The sequence below is a fragment of the Bombus pascuorum genome, unplaced genomic scaffold (assembly GCF_905332965.1).
Source record: "Bombus pascuorum unplaced genomic scaffold, iyBomPasc1.1, whole genome shotgun sequence".
Lineage (NCBI taxonomy): Eukaryota > Metazoa > Arthropoda > Insecta > Hymenoptera > Apidae > Bombus > Bombus pascuorum.
The window spans coordinates 1516069-1541847 of NW_026869730.1; the positions used below are offsets into that span (position 1 = coordinate 1516069).

Sequence of the window (25779 nt, forward strand, 5' to 3'; positions counted from 1 at the left end):
ATTGTTCAATCCGGTAAAAGTGGAAAAAGCCGGTGTTTTTATATTCAACGGTCATTTCCACCTGCAAGCGACCGTTGGTCCGTCGCTAATCCCATATAAATATCGCTTTTCATAACTTCACTTGCTATTACATCTTCGAACCGAATTTGACCAGCTTCTCCATCAGTCAACTTGCTATTAACACTTGCGGGGTTGTTGGAATGTCTTATTATCAAGTGTTTGTACTGCCAATTCTTTAAAGGAAAGCTATGTTACTTCATATCTCTGTTAGGTGGAACGTTCATCCCGTGACCGTGGCTACGCTCGGCGACCGGTTGTCGCCTCGAGCCTAAACTCATTGTCTCAAGTTTCGAATGACTGTGTCTGGGTTATTTCGTAAATGCTACAGTATTGAGGCTTTTCCAAATAATTCCAACGGGGGGGCCCGGTGTCCTTTCATCTCCGACACGGCCATCCTGACTATCACACGTCCTCGGGTGTATCTAGAATATTGGGTTTCCCCAATGTTAGATTCGATATAACTGTCGTTATTTACAATTTAGTTAAGTGTCAAAATAGGTCAAGGGTCCAGTTTGACAGCAAAAATTCTGGTCGGACGTTTGATAAAGAAAGAGTTAAAAGAGAGTGGAAATCCGTGACGTTACGATTGATATTCGAAGTGCTAGTCGCATTTTGTGAATCATCAGTCTGGGCGTAATGACATGATGGACCATTCTCGATCTCGCACCTAGACGGCCCTCAGTTCTCTGGATCATGATACCACACTGAGCTTTTGTTCAAACACTATGTTAGATGTTATCTCCGTAGTGTTAACGATACTTGAATTGAATTCGGTAACGGTGTGTTGATCTCGCACTTACTTTGTTTGGGCCGTATGCCCCCCGTAAGCGTATGTGAGCCACTATATTCGATCCGACACCTGATTACCGCGCTGGACATGTATGAAGACATTGTCCTTTGCCATATCGCCACACTGGGCATATGCAAACTCTTTCTGCTAAGTGCTGTGGTCAGAATGATCCTCTGAGACCGAGGTACTCGCATCGTCATGGTCACTGTTCTCGTCATCACCGCAGACGTCCAACTCAGTAGGAACGCGACTATCTGGCATTTTCTTTAACCTATCATGGCTGTATTTATATGACCGTTTGCCGTCTAGTGTTTTTAAAATGTACCTATCTCCTTCCAAAATTTCCGCTATCACAAATGGACCGCTAAATTTCGGATCTAGTTTCGTTTGGTTCCTTTCCTCGTTTTTCTTTAATACAAAGTCACCGAGATTGAATTTAACTACTTTGGCTTTCGTTTTATCGAATCTTTCCTTATCATACTTAGCGCTATCTTCCATATTTCGTATGGCCTGTTGTCTTACGTTGCAGATATCTATTTCCTTTTCTTCGGTATTTTCAGATAGTAGTAACCCGTAGGGTCTCGCTGTTTTACCAATTAATAATACTAGCGGACTCGATTTAGTCACACGATGAGTGATGCAATTTAAAGCTAACTGTATTTCGCCGATCGCGTCTTGCCATGATCGCCCGGTCGTTTCTACTGTTGTAAACATATTCTTTAATGTACCCATAGTACGCTCTACCTGTCCATTCGCTCTACTAGCACCGGTTGCTATTAGGTGGAGTTTAATTTGTCTATCCTTACAAAAATCTTGAAATTCTTTGCCGGTAAAACATCGCCCTTGATCCGCTATTATCCGAGAGGGACTGCCGAATAGAAATATGGCGGACTTAAGTGCCTTAACGGTGCTAAGGGAGTCTATTTTACGAGTGTGGTGTAAGTATACAAATTTGGTAAAGGCATCGATCAGGACAATGACGTATTCTTTCGAGTCGTTCTTGCCGCTCAGCTTTCCCGTTATGTCTACGTGAATGGTATGCCAAGGTATGCTGGTCTTGGGTATGGGATGTAATTCAACTTGCACTTTGCCTGAATTCGCCTTAGAAATCTGACAAGCATGACAGTTCTCTACGAATTTGCGAACATATTTCGCCATCCCTTCGAACCAGTAATACTCGTACAGTTTCTCGAGCGTTTTATCCCAACCTAAGTGCATAATTGACTGGTGTATGTGGTTAATGACGGACCACCTAAACCCTCTTGGTACGATGGGCAGGCAGAGGGTCTTGCCTCTCCTTTGTATTTTACGGTAAAGGGTACCGGATCGTAACTCATACGTACTCGCAATGTCTTCCGCGAGCTCGTCGTTTCGCAGTTTGTTGACGATTTCAGAAATTTGAGGGTCGCGACGTTGTTCCGCTAGTAGCCAATCTCCCGAGATTTCGGCCAGATTAATTTTCTTTTCTTCGATCTTGTTGGTGGGGGCGCGGTCGGTGTCTACAGGATTACGCGAGAAGAAATCTACGTGGGCCATTCGTTTGCCTTCTCGGTACATAATGTCGAAGGTGAAAGTTTGCAAGTAAGCCCACCACCTATGAACCCTGTCACTTAGACTTACTTTATTACGGGCTGCTTTTAACAAATTACAATCAGTGACAACGAGAAATTCCCGTCCGTGCAGATAGTGGCGAAAATGTTTAACGGCGTTTACAACTGCCAGGGTCTCTAGTTCATATGAATGATACCTGGATTCCGCGGGGCTCGTTCTCTTACTGTAATATTCTATTACTCGGTTTCTGCCGTCGATTTTGTGCATTAAAATAGCGCCGTATCCGTCCGAACTAGCGTCAGTATGTAATTCTATCGGGTAATTCGAGTCAAATATCATTAACACCGGCTCGTTGGTCAGGATGGAAATTATTTTTTGCCTTATGGTTTCGTGTCTATCTGTCCAAGTTAGGTTTTTAATACCGGAGGTAAGTGCGTACAACGGTTTCATTACCTGTGATAATTTAGGGACGAATTTTCGGAAATAGGAGGCTAAACCTATGAACTGCCTAAGTTGAGCGACGGTCGTTGGTGCCGGTAGAGAACTCAAGGCTCGTATTTTACCCGGATTTGGGCGAACTTCTCCGTTATGAACTACGTACCCGAGATAAAGTACAGACGTCTTGAGAAAGGAACACTTCGAAAAATTGAAGGAGAACCCGGCGTTTACGAGGGTACCTAGTACGATGCGTAATCTTTCTAGAGCCTGGTCTACCGATTCAGCGATAATTAGGACGTCATCCAGGTAGACAACGACGTACGAGTGGGCGAGGCCGCCCAAGGCATTGAGAATAGCCCTCTGGAGAACGGACGGTGCGTTTTTCAATCCAAACGGCATCGTCGTATACTCGTATTGCACGTCGGGGGTGACAAACGCTGTATATTCTGTCGAATTGGGATGAATGGGGATTTGATGGAACCCGCTGGCCATGTCGAGGCTAATGAAGTACTTCGCCCTTTGCAATCTCGCGATTTGATCCGCGATAAGAGGTAGAGGATATCGGTCCGCGACCGTATTTTTATTTAGCTCTCGAAAATCTACGCACAACCTATCCGAGCCGTCCTTCTTCTTTACGAGTAACATAGGGCTCGCGAACGGTGAGTTACTAGGCCTTATGATTTCTGCCTTAATTAATTCGCTTATTCGTTCGCGCACTATGCTTCGCTCTGCCTCGCTAAGCCTGTAGGGGCTTCTTTGTACGGTGATATTAGGATCAATCAAACGTATCTCTAACTGTCCCGTATTTACACGTGCACGCGGGAAACCCGTATTAAACGAACTTTTAAATTCTTCGAGGATGGAGATCAATCGGTCTTTATCTTCACCGAGCACCTCGGTGTCGACTCCATTAATATCGATTTTACTTTCGGCGGTTATATTGTAAACATTGGCAGCTTTTGCCCTGCAAATACTGAGGCTATCTTGGGTAATATTTACGTTAAAACCTTGGCTCAAAATTTCGCGGCCTATCATGATGTCGTAATTTAGATAGCCGTCGGCAAGGATGTGAAAAATTATCTCCAACGCAAAACCATTAATACGTACTATGGATGCAATTTGAGACGTGCAATTAATACGGTGATTTCCTATCCCTCGCATTACTACTACGTCGGTCGTTCTTTTGCCGGAAAATTTCGAGGCTACGGACTCTTTGATTAGCGAACATTCGGCTCCAGAATCGAAATAAAACGAGAACGACTCACCCAGATGGCTTAAGTTACCAGTTGAAGACTCCACCACGCAGGAGTTGACTCGACGTTCGTTATCGGGGTTGCGATTTGTTTTCTGCTGCAGCGGGCAGTTGGGTGCGATGTGGCCCTCTCCGCGACACTTGAAGCATGACACCTTGGGCGATCCAGCCGGTCGGCTTTTCTCCTGTCTCTCGGTTCTCATTCTCGTACGACACTCCGCTATCTTATGCCCGGGAATACCACAGTGACGACACTTGATCCGGGGGTCAGGTATCTTCTGCCGTTTAACTTCGGGGTCAGCTGATGGATTTTCTGACGAAGGCGCCAGCCTCTTCTTCGCGTAGTGGAAAGCTTTCATTTCCGCCAAAAATTGATCCCGAGTCTTGATGTCGCTTGTAAGCGCTAGTTTCTCGACACGTTCGTCGAGCAGACTCAGGTGATGAAGAACGGTGGCGTTGACTATCTCGATCCCACCCAGATGATCCCACCTTGCCCCAAGGAGGGAACGGAGACGGACACCATAGGCTCCTATGGATTCACCCTCCAGCCGAGGTTCGGCTACCATCTTCATTAGAGCTTCGGTTGTCGTTTCGATACCACCAAAGCGCGTAAGAGAAAGTTCTTTAAATTTTGGCCAGGTAAGGCTTGCATCGACCGGCACCTGCGTGAGCCACCCCGCGGCAGCGCCCTTCAGCGCACGACTTATGGGGAAAAGTAACTCATTGTATCGCATGGGCCTTCCTTCCATGAAACAACTGGCAAGTGAGCACCATGCGACAGGGTCGGTACCCACGATATCGGGATCGAACGGCGGTAATGGTATGTCCATATGTTCCACACTCACCCCTGGCTCTTTCAATTGACTCACGATGGCCAGAAGCTGCTTCGAAATTGTAGACGGTGGTGATACTTCCTTAGGTTCCGCACCCGCCTCTTGCTCTTTCAATTGACTCACGATGGCCAGAAGCTGCTCCTTAATTGTAGACGGTGGTGATCCCACTTCTGATGTCGGGTTAGCGGTAGGGGCGTATAATGAATCTTCACCAGTGTGGTTCATGGTTGTCGCACAGATATTCATTACACAAGTATGGCTGATACAAGATTGACGATCGGACGCGGTAGCTGGACGCTAATGACAATGGCCCTAGGTTCGATATAGCGAATCCACGGTCCACGGGATAACGAATATACTTTGCTTCAAAGTCTAAATCGGACTCGACTTACTACTCGTGATACAAGGATCGCTTGATTAGCTCTTTGTTAAGACGTAGATTATTCACCGATCGTACAAGCACATTAGGCGTATGGCCAATGAGACTGCCAGAAAGGGAATGACTTTCCGTCACGACGACGCTGCAAAGGAAAACTATGATAGGGTGTGCCTAAGGGCACGAGATCATCGGATTCGTCAAAGAAAGCCTCCACACAGAGGGTGAGGGAAATGGGCGTTGCTGTTAATTGGTTAATTTCTATATCGGCGGTTAGCAAAAGATTCTAACCGCCTTTGAGAGAGAGTTCCTGGCGGGAAGCGTCGCACATGAGGAAATCTGATCTCCCATATCTTTCCGCAATAGGTGACAGATTTACGGGCGGATAGCATAAAGACTGTTTGTCAATCGGAAGGACTTTAGTTAACTAAGTCCTAAGATTTGTAGCGGCTCCTCAGACTATCTGAGCATAAACTGTGAATAATGCATCGGCATCTGGCGATCATCTTACTCAAAGAATGCGGTCTCTGTGTGACGAGCCGCGGGGCTGTTACAATGTTTTATTGTCAAGTGTCGGTACTGCCAATTCTTTAAAGGAAAGCTATGTATAACTTCATATCTCTGTTAGGCGTAACGTTCATCCCGCGACTGTGGCTACGCTTCGGCGACCGATTATCGCCTCGAGCCCAATGGCTCATTGTCACAAATCTCGAACGACTGTGTTGGGTTATTTCTTAAATGTTACAGTATTGAGGCTTTTCCAAATAATTCCAACGGGGGGGCCCGGTGTCCTTTCATCTCCGACATATAAATTATACGAAGATCGCAGGATAAAATCAAACAAACAGCCACTACTAGTTACGATTTAGAAGCTTGCGCTCATAGCAGTTAAATTACTTCAGTTCGAATAAACTGACCTCAAGTAATGAATAACGAAGATCATATTTGCTGAAATATTGCTAATACTGAAATTTCCTTCACGCAAGAAAAAGTAGGAAATGCCCATTTTTATGAGTTTGTTTTCAATTCCCGCTATACGTAATTTATAATCGTCTAACATTTGTTTCGAGTTTCCAGACAACGTAATATCCAAGTTTAAACGAATGTACTTGTACGAACTTTGTAATCTAATACCATATTCAGTTAATTTTATATAGCTGCGTAAGGCTCTCAAAAAAGGAAGATTTGAGTAAGGTTAATAAAAAATAAAGTTTGAAGGTACAATTGAAAGAACCTCAACTTCATTTGAAACTTCAAAGAACGTTTCGTATCAAATAAAATAACTTCACACTGGTTATGCTATTGCGAATGAAGCTCAAGATTCGCGGGAAAAGACAGAATATAACGTATAATATATTAAACAAACTTCTCTTAACTTAATGCAAACAAACTACATATAAATTTAACAATTTGATAAACGTGATAATAGAATGCCAAAACGAAATAAATTAATAAACCAAAGAATAACGTTGCAATTTGGAAATGAAACAATAAAACGTTTCCTGATGATAATCTTTTTTGTCTATAAAGAACAAATGGAAATACCAAGGAGAACTCATGAATCAAAGAATAGTGTTAAGAGTAATAAAGAAAAACGCGAAGAAGCAAGAGCAAAAATATGGAAAACTTCCCCCGGTAGAAAAAAAAACAAAGAGAAGGGGTAGTAGAATGTAAAATACCAGAAACTGTGCTGGAACGTAATAAAAAATAAAATATGAAACATGCTGCGACGATATAGAAAAAGTGGAGCGAAATATTCATAGATAAAACTGAAGGAGAGATTAAGAAGAAAATACAAGTAGAAGAGAAGTGAAAGAAGAAAGGAAGAGGAAAGAGGGGAGAGGCAAAAGATGTAAAAAAAGGACGCAAATAAAGGGGGGACATCCTTTGGAAGTACCGAAAGGATGAAACACGTTTAATTAGTGAGGCGTCTCCTTTTGAAGTACCAACAGGTTTTGTTTGAAGCTTGGTGACTGCTCAGAAACTTTCAACAAATACGCTCAAAATATTCTACGAGTTTTGATATGCATACCTATGTACATGTACACACATAACACGAATATAATGTCTTCTTTGTTCAAGTTGTCTTAGTAACGAAAACAGTTTGTCTTTTTTGAAGTTGCATTTAAAATGGTCGGAGGTAAAAGGAATAAATAAACATAAAGATTGAGAAAACTAGTTAACGAAATGAGAAAGAGATAACAACATGTGAGATTATTATAAGAATTGTTTAAGAAGATTGCAAAATTATTTGAAAGTAAAAAACAGAAAGTAATGTAAATTTAAGCATAAATTTAGATAAACTGAACTTTAGGTTATTTTATAGAGCTTCGTATTAATTAGGAAAAATTTATTTTTATGTCTTGTTACTGCTACTTTGACAAAGAAGAAGATAAAAAATTAGAGATAGTTACAGATAGTTTTCGTCTTTAGATGCTGAAGATCTGTTGATAAAGGATAAAAAGGACATTGAAAAGATAAATAATAATAAAGGAAATTATTGATTTTCTAAGAAGGATATAAACTATTTATATTTCACCAACTCCAACTTCAACGTATCATTCGTGATTTTCATTCATTTACAATTATTATTGAAATTTACGTAATTTTAATTTAGTTTATGGTTTTTCATTCCTACCTTTTATAAATAATCTTCGTAAAGTGCATCTAGACGTTACTTAAATCAGTCTATTACTTGTACCAATGTAATGGCGCTTCTAGCGAAAACAATAATTTTATTTTAATAGCATCAAACATATAAAAACTTCTTCCATTACAGAATTTGTTTAAAGTATTTCTTTCTACTGTATCCATTACATTGAAACATTAGATCATATACTTTGTTGAACAGAAATAAATGGAAAAACATTCCAAAGAACGTATATACGCTACATCTGACACTGCCCTTTGAAAATTGATCGCGAAGAATTAACGATAGGAGTCTCGAATTAAGTGGCTTCTATTTTCGTCTAGAGTGTGAGTTATCGATTCGAAGCTACTTTTTTCAGCATGAGACACGAAACATTTTGAAGTCTCATTAGCACTGTAATGATACACGATTATCGTGATTATATCGGTAAAGTTTGAAATAAGTTAAAAAATGTACATATAGAAACAACAAGATATTCAGTGTAAGTAGATATTTCGCAGAGTTTACAAAACTACTTAAACAGGACCATCTCCAATGCTTATTATAATAATTGTATTTGAGATGATTGCATTCGTGTTGTCTTTTGTTTTACTAAATTTATGCTCGTAATAAATCCTGCAATTTTTCCCAGATTGATTTCAAATTTAATTACTACATATAATCACGACCGCCCTTTCTTATTACAACATTAATGAAATTTCAAAGTATTTCGCGTAATACACATAATGTAGCGTTCAAATGGTTCCACGAGCCATTATATTTCATACGAAAACATTTTACTTCGTTACTTCCGCTTTAAGATGGATGACGCGTGTATTATTTAGCTCAGAGATTGGAACAAACTGAAACTGAGCAGTTGAAATAATCCTTGGCAATCCGTAAATGTAATTACTTGAATATTCGCATCTTTGTTCTGTATAGTGGTGGTAGAAACAACGTTCAATTGGAAGCTCCGCTTTAAAGTAAATCCTACTTTCTATTCTGTTACCGAGTGGATGTACGTAACCAAAATCGGCTCTAACGACGACATCACACGGCAATTATCCTAATTGTCACTTTAGATGTTTCCGAAATTTCCTATCGGTCGAGAAGGAACGTTTACGTGAAATCGAAGCGACCGCTCGTAAACTCGAATTTCCGCCAAACTGCGGTTCGTCGTACCGATGACTGATTCGACTTGATTATAACCGTTGATTGTTCGTACCTGTCAGCAATTAATGGTCAACTTATACCGTGACTGAAGCAATGGCAAAACGATAGGAAATAAAAAGCATACGGAAAAAGGTATGATAAGTCCATTTTTGTTGTTGATTATCTGACTTAAGTCGCATAGCTGTTTGGTTGGTAGCATAGCCAGATATATTAATAACGGTTCCATTTTAAGAATTTTTAAATACTACGGATAATAGTTTTTATAAATCTGGAATTATCAAAATAATTACCTTTCGATTAAATAACATGATATCTCGAAGGTACTATGTAAGATTAACTATACTTTATTTTAAAAAACGAGGTCTTATTATGCAGCAACAGAGTAGAAATTCTTATTAGCGCAGTAGCCTAACAGCATAGTGGATGAAAAGGTAGTGTGTGTAGGTATGTGTACGAGGGTAAACATTTCCAACAGCGAGTGAAGAATTCAGGAACGAGAAGTATATAACGGATTCCACCTGTTGCGCGACTCTTCCAAATACGTTTATAGTACCATCAAGATTCCCTAAATCGCAGTCTAGCATTTATATCATGGGAAACTTCCAATTTATCTTACAAAAAAAAAGAAATTCTTATAAAAAGTCACATAAGGTGGAGAGATCCGACGATATAAGGGAAAGTCGAAAGTCAGCGCGGGACGCTTTCAGCGTCGGTGGTTCCCGGACGATGGAGTAAATTATTCAAGCCAGTGAATCGTGGCACGGCAACCGCCGCCAGCCTGTCCGCCCCGTTCGAGGATTCAATCCAGTGGAAGAGGTTCGCATTTAACACGGCGCGAGTCCGTTCTCTACCGCCTTTTCGCTCGATCGACGACGATTGATCGCAAAGGGCTGCGAAACGACATCGTGTTGCTCTTCACGATTCCGAACATCCAGCCATTGGCAGACGCGCTTAACGCTCGTTTTAATTACGGAATTGGGTCGTGCTTAGTTGTTACGCTTGCGCGGACACTAATATCCGTCAGCACTCCCATATCCGTCAGTTATAATTTCACCCTGTTATAATCCATTTATTATTTCATTTTTCGTTTCTAGAGATAAGACTACACGCTTTTCTTTCACTGACATCTTCATATAGTAAGAAATACGAACATTACTGATCGAATCAAATGTATAAATGCTGATAATAACCCAAAGACATCGTCAAAATAAACACACAGCATATACACACATTGGACATGTTAAGGTTATTTTATGTATGTGGATACAAAGAAACGCGTGGATAAAATGTAAGATAGAAAATATATATATATGTCGGGTTGGCGTTAGGGGCGTATAATGGATCTTCACCAGTGTTGTTCATGGTTGTCGCACAGATATTTATTACACAAGTATGGCTGATACGAGATTGACGATCGGACGCGGTAACTGGACGCTAATGACAATGGCCCTAGGTTCGATATAGCGAATCCACGGTCAACGGGATAACGAATATACTTTGCTTCAAAGTCTAAGTCGAACTCGACTTACTACTCCTGATACAAGGAACGCTTGATTGACTCTTAGCTAATGAGATTGCCAGGAAGGAATGACTTTGCGTCGCGACGACGCTGCAGAGGAAAACTATGATGGGGTGTGCCTAAGGGCACGAGATCATCGGATTCGTCAAAGAAAGCCTCCACTCGGAGGGTGAGGGAAATAGACGCTGCTGTTAATTGGTCAATTTCTATGTTGGCGGTTAGAAAAGGATGCTAGCCGCCCTAGAGAGAGAGTTCCTAGCAGGCAACGTCGTACGTGACCAAATCAGGTTTTCCCATAACTTCCCGCAATAGGTGACAGATTTACAGGCTGATAGAATAAAGACTGTTTGTCAGTCTGAAGGACTTTAGTTAACTAAATCCTAAGATTTGTAACGGTTCCTCAGGCTATCTGAACATAAACTGTAAACGATGCATCGGCATCTGGCGATCATCTTGCCCAAAGAATGGGGTCTGTGTGTGGCGAGCTGCGGGGCTGTTGGAATGTCTTATTGTCAAGTGTCTGTACTGCCAATTCTTTAAAGGAAAGCTATGTTACTTTATATCTCTGTTAGGTGGAACGTTCATCCCGTGACCGTGGCTACGCTCGGCGACCGGTTGTCGCCTCGAGCCTAAACTCATTGTCTCAAGTTTCGAATGACTGTGTCTGGGTTATTTCGTAAATGCTACAGTATTGAGGCTTTTCCAAATAATTCCAACGGGGGGGGGGGCGGTGTCTCTTCATCTCCGACATATATATATTGTGTATATTAAAGTACAATGTGTGGAATACAGTGTGAGCTGGTCCAGATCCGCACGCTAGCAGTGTTACCCAAAGACTGAAAAACCTTGAAGCCAAAACTAAAGACCAGGTGTAGAGTTTTCTTAGATGTGGCGACCACTTCAACAGGTCGTAAATACATATTTCTCCTTCTTATTTATTAGAGACAACGCCATTCGAACAATCGAAGCTCCGAACCGATCTCATTCGAGCATTCACTTAACCCCGATGCAGCTCGTTCAAAAGACTGTAAACTTTCCAAAAGATGGAAATGTTAGAGAACGGAGCATCATAAACTTATTGATTAGTCACGAAGAAGGCGATAGCAACTTTGTGAACGATATCAAACAATCGTTTGATCCAGTGTAAGCATACGTTACTGAAGCAACAAGCTGCAGATTGTTCAAAGCATTCCACGACGCAATGTGTTGTACGCGTGTCGGACGATCGATTCCATGGAAATTGCACTTGACTGTCGAGTGCAAATTACATGATACCACTTACAAATTAGCGCGCTTAAACCGCATCGCGACATTGATACGGTGTCTATTATCGTGGAATTAATTTAATTAGGCTATTCGGCCGAAGGTCCAATACGATCGAAAGCTAATTGCTCCAATGTAGAAGCAGCTATTTTTTCTTCCTTCTTTTAATCTTCTTGGGAGAATGGGAAAAAAAAATCGCAGCGACTTAATAAACGATATCGATTTGAGTCTTACGTTGAATTAAAGAGAGGAAGGAAGAAAGTTGTACATAGGCAGATTCAGAAAAACATTCGGACGCTTATTCCATATTATATTACAACATAAGGTATCTTTTATATTGTACGTGTCACAGAGAATATCTTTTTCATTACCGGTGTTACGAGTAGAGCATCTTCGTAGGCAAACGAAATTCTAGTTGCAAAGAGTTAAATAACAAATAAATGTCATATATAAATCGTAGTTAAATTTCTCTGTTTATATCGCTGAAATAATTAACCTCGTGCCAACTGTATGTTTTAATTATCGTGCAATGCTAGCCACACGAGATTAATTTGATGTGCGGTATTGCAGCTTCAGATATGCTAAATAGTACTATATCATTTTGGTAAATCGTTTGGACGTAGCTTTTCAAATGAATTTAGGAGAGAATTTAGTTAACTAGATTTTACACGTTTTTATGACATTGACATCAGCCGCTACATTGAATATAGGAATACATAATAAAGATATAGTATATAAATAATAATAAAGAAGTATTAAATGTTAAATAATATATATAAATAATGGAACACATAACAACAATGTATAAAAGTTTCTAAATTTATACGTATAGCTATATTATTTACATGATTTTGTAACCTCTTAAATTAAACAAATCGGTAACAAATATTATACTTTATTTTTTATTCCAATACAAATTATTCAGTTCTAAAACAATGACAAATTGATACATTTTCGACACGTTCGTTAGCACTGTAGAGATAAACTATGTTTATTCCAAAATGATTTACCAAAAAGTTAAACAATTTAATTGACGTTACGAGAAATATGAAAATGTATTAATAAAAGAACATCGTGTTTTGATTTCGACGTTCACGTTTACTAATTAAAAACGTCAAAAGCTTTATTGTTGAAATTGAAAAATTATTTCGTTATTGTTAATATCACGCGCCGATAAATGATAGATAGTAACTCTGTGTACACGTTTCCGTTTAAACGACTCTGTTTTCGTTATTTTGTAATTGTAATTGTGATTACAATTTCAAGACCATTGAAAAGGTAAGGATTTATGAGACTGCAGAATGGGCCCTAAGAGGGGTCTGCACCCGAAAACTCTTGAACGACTAACAGCGTCATCAACAACCACTCGATAAAGGTAGCAACCTTTTATCCTTCACCTCGTACCATCTCTCGTACTTCCTTCAAACATAAAAAGTTTATCAACCATAGGAAAGTACGATCAGGTGGGAAATGATTCAAAGGGCGTAGCAAACCGTAATAAGCGATAAATTGATTTACTTGTATTGTTGTTTATGCGATGAAAATTGCCTTAAAAGTGCGTCTAGTTTTCAGCCTGTTAGGATATTTTCCACTTTTAAACGAGTATAAAGCGACCTCCCAAGGCGACCAGATTCGCTTAAAATCGCGACATCGTGTTGTACGTCGTACATGAAGGTATACACGAGTGTACAGGCTGGATAAAAAGTCTCGGTCACGAACACACGGACAAACGAGCGAGCGTTATACACAAGGCTGAGGGCTTTTTCGCTTAAAGCGGCCAGCCACGGAGAACATTTAGGCGAAAAACGGTACTGGCACAGGCACGCGCCTCCCGCGTTATCTTCTCAAGTGTCAAGAACTAAAAGACGCCCGTTTCCTTTAATATTTCATATTCTGCTTGATTACTCTCCACATCACGTTCGTAATCTCTTTTCTGTTCCTGCGCGTCGATAATACGCGTGTGTCGTGAATAGGTTCGAATCACACTCGAACGATGTTAGTTTTTACCAACGATGTTAGTTACAGGGACCATAGTTGTCATAACTGATATTTGGTTACGAATAACTAGACTGCGGATACCTATGCAGATTATTTTTGGTAATTATCGAGAATAGACCGCGATCTCACCGATTTCGATGACTTTGAAACCTGTTGCCAAGATCAACGTTTTAAACAACTTTTTCCTATACATATTGTGTAATATATACGGTCGTTCGGTTTTAACTTTTATTATTATTATTATTATTATTATTATTATTATTATTTGACGATTCGTTTTATAAATTTTTGTTTCATAAACAATTTTTCAGTGACGATAGGTATCTCTGTTACATCTTTGAGTGTTTGAAGATTAGAATAAAGTGCAACATTTTGTATATTAACTATTTTGTAACTTTAAGGTTAATGTAGATTTAATTTTATGCTGCAAAATAAACGAATATGTAATTAGCGTGCTTGGTTAGAAAAGAACAGAACTTCAAAAATTTAGAATAAAACTATATCGTATTATTAATTATATTGTCCGAGAATAGTACATAGACGGTAACTTTTAAAGCAAAACTTACGAGATTCAACGGAAACAAACTGCTTAAGAGAAATGCTTAAAAACTCATTAACTTACAAGTTACAAGCAATAAAGAAAGAAAGAGTTCAAGATTTTAATTCAACTACAAAATTGTTGTCAACTACAAAAGTTCAAATACAAAAATTCATCGAGCAATTTATTTCTCGTCGGAGTAACTGCATCAAACTTACAGTTAAATTCAAGGTAGCTTCGCTAGCGAAAGTCCAAGGTCATCTCGTCTCTGTCTTTCGTGTTCCGGCTGCGCAAACTTCGTGCCAAGTTCTGTGTTCAAAATCTATTCACCTCACGATACTTCGTCCAACGAAACAACTTCTCTCTGTGATCTAAACCGTATCGGGACAGAAACGAGATACGTATTCATCGTACGTATTTCGAGGTCTGACCGGATCTACTTGTCGTATCGATACTTTGCAGGTCACTTCCACTTTTAGATGGAACCTTATTGACGCACACTTCTCGACTGTTTCCTCCGTTTTTACTTCCCTCTTTTCCATTTCACTGTCGATCATGATGGTTCGCGAATGTCTGTGCTACGTCGAACATATGAATAATCGAGCGGCTCAGGGGAGAAGAGAAACCCGGATGAAATCTTTAATTCGAGAACTTTGGAAAATCTTTGCTCTCTGAAATCTTTGAAATTATGGTTAAAGATTGACAGGATAATCTGAATATTTCGAAATATCGAAATATTTTTTAATTTAATTAATTTGTAGTCTCTCGGTACTGGGTACTGTGTCTATTCGTTTCTCCGCTATTACGCTATTCGTTTCTCCGGAAAATATCGGCAGAAAGTAAATTTAATTAATAATAAAATCATACGTTTCCAAAATTTCTGATATTTTTATTTATTACTATAACAACCATTGCTGCAAATAATTACATTCTGATGTTAATTCTTTTATAATACAAATAACTACTTAACGGGAATATTAATAAATCCATTTTCCTACAAAATAGCATGACAGTTTAAAAGGTATATTTAAATTTTTAAAGCATTATTTTAATGCGCAGCTGAAAATAATTAAAGCGGCAGCTATTTTAATAATGGTAATGGTTCAGAAACGATTTGGTTTGAATATGCTGCATAAATTAGACGTTTGTGAAAAATATTTTCAACTTCTGTCATTTTCCATTATATCGTTTAATTTTCTAAGGATCGTTAATCTTTTTTAATTTTCTTTCTTTCAATCTCCCTTCAAATTGTCTCTAATTTCCTTCAGAAAGAAAATTTCTTTAAACATTTTTTTAGAAAGGAATTATGATACGCTAACAGTTACATTGTTCCTTGCTAATATACGGTACATGTGTTACAAATAGTTATTTAGAAAGAAAATAGAAGATTTTTAGATTAGGGGAAAAGTACAAAATACATATTTTGAAAGAGTAACGGCGAACGTTATTAATAATAAATCTGCAAATAGAAACTACTAAATTGTTATTTTTTAATGTTTCAAAAATTACGTAATATTCACGAACGTGGGAATTTGATAAATGAAAATGAATCTTTATTTCTAATCACACGATTTGCAGTGTTAGATATGCAGGAAAGGACCTCTAGTACATACACGGAATTAGGGCGTAAAGGAAAAGCGTAAAAAGCCAACCAAGGTTTTAGGCGGACGTTACGAAATGTGTCCTGAGTACGTTTGTCAGCTTCCCCGGATTCAGTAAAAGAGAGTTTCATTTTCTTCAAACATTTTAATATCTACATTACTCCTATCGAAGTAGAAAACATGCCAAGTTAATAGACGATATAAATGTTAATGATCGATGATCTTTTCCCTCCAGCTGATTCTTTCGATCGTTGATTTTTCGTTTGATTTTTTTACGATCGTTGAAAACTTGTATGCATTTATGAGGAATTTAAATGTACAGAATATGCGTGTCTAATATGCAAGAGTAGATGTAATTCTCGTTATAATATTTAATAAGTAAAACAAATTTCTATCAAGGTTTCGTTTCTTTAGTTGTGTTCATAAAAAGCTAAACATTCACAGTTTCGTAATAATATATTTTTTATTATCGTATTATTGCATCTGACGAAGAATAGGTTTCAATTATCCATAATACGTCGATCTTCAAATGATATAAAGTAATAAAATAGTTTGATAGTTTGAAAAACATTTCCTTATTTTTGTCTAGAATATTGATTTAAGAAAGTATCTATATTCAATGCGAAATATCGAAACGAAACATCCTATATACTATGCGGAAAGTGCGTGCACGGAACAATTGTCGAATGGAATTGTGAGCGAAAAGCTATTTCGTCTTATCGAGTAACTTTGTATAGCAAAGACATTTTACATTGTTTTGTGTCGTCGAGTGATATTGAAATTTGCTCCAAACGATATATTTATTTTATTTCACGCATAAAACTGTTTTACAACCCCCATTGTTCATCGGAAATAAAGATAATTACAAAATAAAATCGTTACACGAAGCTGCTTATATTATTTTTTCTATTACATTTGACTTCCTAAACGTATTCTATTTAACCATAACTGCATAACTTTCGCTATTCCTCTTTCGTTTCTCTCGTATTTTAAGATAGGATAAAACATTATTACGCGAAAAGTTTATATTTATTTCATCAACTTCCTATATACGCGTTGAATCGAATGTTCCGCGTACTGAAACTTCAAGGTCCACAGGAGAGGTGCACTTTAAATGATTAAAATGCTGTTCCATTTATGCTAGATTCAAAACATGAACAACTTTGCCGTGTGTTAGAAATGCATTAAAAAGTGGGTGAAACAAATTTTGTTGAACGTTGAAAGGTTTAGTACTTGTACAGAACGTTATAACGATAGAACGAAAGAGATATGCTTTAAGAAAATTTTCAAGGTAATTGACTGAAAATTACCTACTTTTTCAATTTGTAACTCTGCTGGGTTCCAAATACCTCAACGTTTTCATTTCATTTCATTTCATTTCATTTCTTTTCAAAAAGCGAAAGGACTTGCAGTGTTCGAAGGAAATCTAAAATTGAAATGATACATCACACGTGTCAGTAACAACTTTTCTCTCGTACACACGAAACTTTCTAGCAACAGAAAGATGTAATTGCGTTGAAAGTAATCCAAAGAACGCAGAAGATTAACATATTATTTGAATGGTGAGTTTTGTTTTCTTTTGTGGACTGATAGGTAAGCTCTAATGGCGATGTAGGTAATAAAACACGCGGTATAGTTTGCGTCGGTATGTCGAGCTCGGTACTAAATACGGTCATTGGTTACCAAGTTTCATCGATAGTATAGAACAAAAGCTCATAAAGGATGGATTACATTCGAATAGTCATATTTATTCTCGTGTCATACGAGTCAAACACAGGAACTGTATTCTTCGATGTTTTGCTATATTACGATGAGACGCGAGCTTTATGGCTAACAGCTTTGTGGAAATTTATTCCATTAGATTGCGTATGCGCGCGTTAAAACGATGTTTGAATGTTAATTTTATCTTAAATTCAGAAGCAAATTTCAGGCCTTGAGTAATTTGAAAATTAAGAAGAGCAAGATTTTATGAAGAATGAGCTAGATTTTTGCAAAATTTTTCAGGATATTAATTACGGAGAAGAAATGAGATAAAAGAAATTGCTTCGTTTAACTTCCCTGTTATCTTAAAGTTTGCAAAGGTAAGTCATTTTTAACCGATTCTTTTGATAACTTTTACTGGAATAAATACATCATTATTTTATTATTAATGCGTTCGTTCCTTATATTTATGTTTTTATATCGCACGAATCTTATTTCATACTATTTGCATAGAATTTTCTTGGAAAGATAAATTGCCACCGGTTCATTGCCTTTACGCCCATTAAATTACCCTTATACACCGCGCCATTTATCCTGTCGAAAATTATATACGCCGGTCATCGTTCGCCGCGGCTGAGCCAGCTGATACAACCGCATCCTCGTGAATGCATCTGGTCGTTTAAAGAAAACAAAATTTGTGGCTACGTGATTCCGGAAGAATGAGATTATATCGGGGTTATATTTGGCCTATAAATGGCCAAAATTATTCGTTCAGTTTTTCCCACAAGGTGACTTTAGCAACGCTTTAGACGTCTCGCACTTTGTCCAATATAGTAGTTATGCTATGAAATTTATCGTAATAGCTTGCATTTTTAGAAAAATTATAAAGATTGGCAAATTTTTGCATAGCTATTTTAACACGTTCACCAACTGGCCACGTAGTTCTATTTGTTAATATTTCAAAATCTATGGCTGCTTGTTCATATCCACGTGCAACGTCCATTTCATATGTGCATTTCACAACGATTAGAACTTTATTATTTATTGTTACAGCTTTCTCTAAATCATCAATGGCGCCGCTATTACAGTCATAAGCCATAACTTATGGTTTGCAAAACGTTGGATAGCCTATCGAATGGATCTTTAAAAAGTTATTTTATGATACGTTACTAGAGCACGAACGACAGATAAAACTTTCGTTCGTTCAGCGATAAACAAATGAATAACAACGCTGAGATGGTAATAATCGTGCGACATTTGGCTATGGATTTTTGAAAATTATAGACTCGCCTGACAGGGATGGCTGCGATTGTGCTAACATTGAAGATAGAAGAAAAAAAGATAGAAGAAAACAGGTAGTATGTATTCTAGATGTTATGTTGTATTATTTTGAACAAGGTAAGAACGCAATAACAACAACGCGAAAAAGGATTTGTCCAGTGTATGGAGAAAATGCTGTGACTGATCAAGCGTGTCAAAAGTAGTTTGCCAAGTTTCGTGCTGGACATTTCTTGTTGGGCGTTATTCCGCGGTTCGAGTAGACCAGTTAAGGTTGATAGCGAACAATTTAATTGAGGATGCTCAACGTTATACCACGCGGCAAATAACCGACATACTCGAAACATTAAAGTCAAATGCAGAAAATCAGTTGCACCAGCTTCCTCGTGTAAATCGTTTTGATGTTTAGATCCCATCGAGTTACTTAGAAAGCGAACATTTTGGCCAACCTCGTATTAAGCAAAATAAAATGATTCGTCAGAAGATGACGAGTGTAACAGGGGGAAAGTGAGAATCCTATTGAAAAGTTGAATTCCTCTGTTCGAAGGTAAATTTATTAATATTACGAGAAAGACGAGAACTTTTTATTGCTTCTGAGAAAAATAGTGTGGCCATGCGTGGCATTGGTCGCTGAAGTTGAATATTTGTGAAAGGAATTTCATACACTTGGAAGTATTTATCTATAACGATGTTTTACGCTTAAGTTAAAGTAAAGCAAGATAGATATCATCGATCTGTTAAAAAGAAGTAACATAACTAAGAAAAGTGAATTTTAAAATAGAAAATTAGGCTAACAATAAGCAATAATTAATAATAATAAGCAGAGACTTATTAATTCCTCAATAACCTAGCAAGAAGAATTTGCGCTCTTTTTCAATTTAGATAAAATTCTTTAGCCCTAATAAAATATTATGCGTACCAATAATAAACTAGTGAAATTTATAAATATTTTTCGCTATTAAATTTTATTTATTAAAAAAGATAGTAAAACAGTTTTTCCTCGTTATGACATTTTTCTCGTTAAACGTTATACTTTTATCGGATATGTAATTATGGTACTCTTATCATAGCGAATAGTTCACTTTTGGAATCAATTTTGTTTGACGTACTTATAATGCGGCTCGTGTAACGCTTTGCGCGAGTTATCTTGCGACGCATGTACCTATCAGATAACCAAGGAAGTTCTGTCATTTTCTTTTATGATGGCAAAGAAAAATGCTAAAATATAGCAAAAAGTCACTTTATTCGTCAAACTGCTAGTGTTACCTTTTCCAAACAATTCTTTTTTCTAACAATTTTGGAAAGTGAAAAGCATGTTTGATTTCAAATTAAAAAATCTGCCTTGCTTTTAAACCGTCAATTTCATCTTAAACGTTAATTGAAACGAAATATATATTTGGAAAAATCGGTTTAAAAAGTAGAACACTTAAGCTGAAAGTCTAACGATACGAGGGAAAAAACAACTTAATTAAAAATGTGACGAAACAAAAATTGAATAGTGCTGTAATGGGAGGACTAATTTAAAATTAAAATAATAAAAGGTGAGAAAGTTATGTTTCTGGTATAGCATCCGCGCTGCAAAACATTCGGTTAGAATGACACTTTTTAGGAGTTTTCTAGGTTACCGTAAAAAATGTTGGCCAACCTGTTGATTCGTGACGATCTCATGGATTTTGACGATACTTTTATTAAAAATTTAGTAGTTTTATCTGTTCTATGGCTTACTCTCAATGCATTTGAATCGCGAGTATTGGATTCGATTTGGGTTAGCTTTTATTAGCAGGTTGCCGTGAGGCGGCCGATTAGATCGTGACCATACACAGATAGCGGTACGCAAAGACGCTTTTTTATGAAACGAAAATTTTGATGTAAAACCGATTGAGTCGAGAATTACCAAAGGAACGCAATAGGATTAAATTAAATTATTATATAAGTATAAATTTACGACTCAAAAATTAATACTTAATCAGAAGATGGATGGCGCTACAAAAAGACCTTGATTATGAGAATTTACAGTTACTGCATCGTTAGAATAAAGAAGAAGCTTTCGTTCGGTAACCGCATGAAACGAAAAGTGTCTCAGCGAAATAAGAAGACGATACCGTTTGCTTCAAGATGAAACGCTCTACAAATGTAATCTTCAACGGTACTTTAAAACAGCTCTAAAAAAGTTGATACAGTTTTCGTCTATATAGCATTTTAAATAAATGTAGGATTAGAATTTAGCTTTAATTTTAGTCTTGAATTGTACTAAAAGATTATATACAAGTATAGTTATTTCCGTTTATATATATATATATATATATATGTTTTAAAATTAAAATATAATAACAAAGAAAATTTCGAAAATTATTTTCAATTTATCTTCAAAAATTGTAATTTTTAATATTCAAAGAATATTATGCGAACTAACGTACTGTAATAACTCTATTGTAAACAGTCTTTTGTTGCAGTTATTCGCACTCGAAGTTATGAAATTCCTGTAAATTACAGAGAAGATCAATTTTCTAGTCTTTTCAAAGATTACGAAGAAAGATGAAGCTTGAGATGTTATATTCGTACCAATAATGCAGAAATATTTCATAATATTTTTTTTAAAAAGTAAACATTATTTTTCCAAGATTTTACAGTCTTATAATTTAATGAAATTTATGAAAGCGAGGTTAATTTGACCAATGAAACATGAAAGGCAAACGAAACTTATAAAGGAATAGAGAGGCATCAGTGATAGTGGACTACCAATGACCAGACGTCTCTCCGCGCCAGGAAAAATTCAATTACTTGAAAAATTCTCTAATTAAATTTCTATTTGGATTTTTCAAACATATTTTAATAGTTGCATATAATATAATCTTGATATAAACTGTTCTCAACGCTCTACGCGTTGATATATCACGTGGAATCTCATCTTCTTAAATTAGTTATTAAATCTATCATCCAAAGATATCCAAGAATATCCAAAGTTCTTAAATTTTCTCCCAATTTTCTATATTTTGCCAATTCCTGAAGCTCATGTCGAAGCTAACGTCATAACATTAGTCACAATCTTATAGAAGTAATCTCCTTCTATTTTGAAAATTTAACAAATATCTACATATGAGAAACTTGTCGAGAAACTTGTCATGCTGAATTCATTGAATTAAAATCTCTTTAATAAAATGAATAATAGAATTAATGAATTTTTATGTTTATTCGGTCACTTAAATTACACGAAAGTGGAGCAATATATCATATATGAATATAATCTTGTAAGAAGAGAAGCGGAAAAAGAATATTCTTGCAAGGGAATTAATTATCTGTTTAATGTTCAATAGAGATAGACAGATTCGCTGGCAGTCAACAACGTAACTGAACGACACGTTACTCGCTCCCGAATTTATAATTACCGATCATCCATCAAACTTTCAGGAATTTTCTACATTATTCGTAAGGTATTTGTTACCGACTCTCTCATCGTGTTCGTTATTCGAGTATTCGTTATTCAATATTGCTCGGAGGAAGTTTTATTCGCGAAAGAATTCCTCGCAGCCTAAACATTTTTCGTAAATTTAATGTTTTAGTTAAACTCTATGTAAACTGTAAATGTTCAAATAAACCCCTCGACTTTTCATTAACCGTTTAGTTCTTCTATTCTTTTCAACGATTCAATATGTGTGAACGAAAAGGAACATAGGAAATGTCACAGGGAATAATAAATATTGTTGCATATTGTAAGATCATAAAATTGTATAAAAATGTAAATGTCAAAATGTCATTAAAATGTAAGCGGAGATACGAAAAAGCAAAGAAATGACAGGAAACTCGTGTTTCCTTAGAACAAGAAGTGCTTTACCTATACGGGTCCAGCGAGCAGTTATGTTATTACGGAATGAAGGACTACAGTTTTTTACCTAAAGACTTCAAAGCAGGCCAACAATTTGCCTTTGTGCTAATAGTACAAGAAACGAACACGCGTGTAACGGCTGTGCAATTGAAAAGAAAGCACGCCGAAAAGGGGAGCAGAGAAAGAAAATAGCAAGTCTAGAGAGTTTACATTATGATGTAAGGAGAAGCGAAATCGCGCCAGATCAAGCAAACGACCGCATAAACCAACGTGAAAAATATGGCTCGGTATAAGTTTTTCAAGTAGGACAAAAACTGTTACGAGCGAGAATTTTACTTCAACGTCTCAGTTAAAAATTTTATGCTCCCATTATGACAAATTGCAGTGCCACGTCATAATCTGTTTTTGCCGATTATAATGTCTCGAATTGTGCGATGAACGTGTTATTCACAACTATACGAATTCTTATTACTATTAAACTATGTATTAGAAGTTACATATAATAATGATAATAATAGTTACGTAGATGAAGATTCCTTCGTGGTGGAATTTACAAAAAGAATCTGAAGTGTCCAAACGGATATCTCATGTTATAAAATAATATAATGGAACTTTTATAAATTCATTATTGGGTGAGCAAACGTTTCACTTTCAGTGCTACAGAACGGCTCTCTCGATAAAAAGTATGATACTTAAACTTTGTAACACGACTTATATCGCTATGTATTTTTATTAACAGAAATGTTTTACAAATACCAATCAATTTAGTAATAACAGATCATTTGAAATAATTAAAATTATCTATACCTTTTCGCTTCAATAGTCTTTCTTTTTCTTACTATAATCTCTTTAGATATAAAATTTTACAACATTTCAACGTTCAATATTTCAATGTTCTACTAACGATAAGTAATTCGCTAGTAATTAGTCTCGCCTATTATTCTACCAATATGATTACAGATATTTGCATATACTTCAAAAAATCTAATAAAAAGCTAATAATATTTCATTGGCAAAAAAAGTGTCTTTTTTATATTTGTTCTAAAAATAAGGATTAAACTACAAAATAACTTCATTTGGTTTACCATCCGAATACCACTTGTTCTGATTGTCATAGAATGAAAAAGACATTCAAAGTCTACAAAGAAGACAATACCATTGTTCGAGATTATTTCTCCAACGAACGAACGAATAAAGTCCTTACAAAAGGGAACGATAATACAGATTAACGGAGAATCACTATTACTAGAAATAGATTATTTTCAATTGCTATAAATATCCACGATTAGTGCATAACTTCTGTAAATAAATAACGTAAATATATCTAATACTATAAAATCGCACAAAGTTTTCGAAAACGTTCGATTCTATATAACACAAACAGCCGATCCTCTTGTTTTCTTACTTGCTGCAAGAGAAACAATACTTGGCGGCAGTTTTAACGTCTGGACATGCCCGAGCGCGAGCAACTCGAGCTCTGAAGAACTAAAACAGGATAAGTATAACCGCGTGGCGAACTGCGAGGTAAAAGTACAGGCAGAGGTAATGGCAAAAGTATGCTCATAGGAATGACATTTGAAAGAGGATATTCCCGAGACTTGTTTCATAAGTTTACAACTTACTGAAAAACAAATATCGCGCAGCTACAGATTTACACGATTAGACCCAGTTACCACGCAAGCTTGGTAAATTGCTGAAACCATTCACGTTCCGCGATGATTGAAACAGAACCTTCAAATATTTATCGCGCTGCAATGTCGCTGGCCAAAGTAACAGAAAACGTCGAAAGTTTGATATTTGGCCAACATCGATGAACGTTCGAACAATAAAACGAATCTTCGAAACAATTTTCTCGATGGCTGCATTTGAAAGATATCAAATTTTAATCAAACTAATAACATATATAGAGAATCGGTTCTTGTATTACTTGGGTTCGTGATGATATCGTGATGAAAAAATTGCAGCGATATGGATCCCAAACTAATTTAGATACTTGTGAGCTCAAGCGTTCGCCAGTGAAGTATTTCATCGCACCAATTGATTTTCTAATGCAAAAAAGGTTTATTTACTGTTTAGGACGCGATACTTTATTTTAAGTATCATGTCTCCGTTAATCAGACGTCTTACCATATGAACTAACATTTTAATACAAGAAAGCTTTATTTCTTGTTTCAGATATGATATTTCCTTAAGAGTATATAACTACTTTTTAATCATTCCAAAGTTTAATCTATTAGATGGAGTATTAAATTAGTATAATCAACACAGATAACGAGATTAGAAAATTATATAAAGATCTTTCCCACTGTATATCTATACATAAAAAATAACTGAAAATGTATTAATCTATTAAAGTGCATCAATCTACAGATAATATTATTGTATATTGCATAAGATCTTCAGTTAGGTCATATAAAAAGCAATTATATATTGCTTCTCGCAAATATGTGCAGAAAAATAAATCTCTAATCCTTGACAGCAATTCAGCCTAAACGCCTTAGGACTCGAATTATCTCCACGTAATAAAAACTATATTTATACGTTTTAAACAAAACCACTTGTTTCGCGTTATCGCGGATTGCGTTTTTGCTATAAGGTACACTCATACACCACATAAATAGAAATTATATTCGTGACAAAACTTTGTATTAATTTTAGATTTAATTGTAGTCTGTTAGATAAAATTTTAGTTGTAGGTCTACAAGCAGTTTATTAGGAAATTACAATAACGTGAGAAAATTAGATTTTACACTGTTGTGGTTAACCATCGTGCGATAGAAATAAATTACGGATAGTATTTAATAACCTACAAAAAGATACAGAAGAGGGTGAAGGATATACCATGTATCGGTGAAAGCAGGCTATTAACGTTAACCTTTTACGATTAAAGTAGAATATTTAGAAATATTATCTTTTTCCAATTGTTACAATTTCTAAATAAACTTTCAATGTTTGT

General features: G+C 36.6%; 1 protein-coding gene across 1 annotated transcript in view; it reads right to left on the reverse strand.

Moving 5' to 3' along the window:
- Positions 1 to 363: 363 nt before the first annotated feature.
- The window catches only part of LOC132915635 (E-selectin-like), a 171253-nt gene continuing 145837 nt past the window's right edge, over positions 364 to 25779 (reverse strand). Inside the window, exon 8 of the mRNA XM_060975472.1 lies at positions 364 to 482. The gene's annotated coding sequence lies outside the window, so the exon portion shown is untranslated. The remainder of the gene's footprint in view (positions 483 to 25779) is intronic.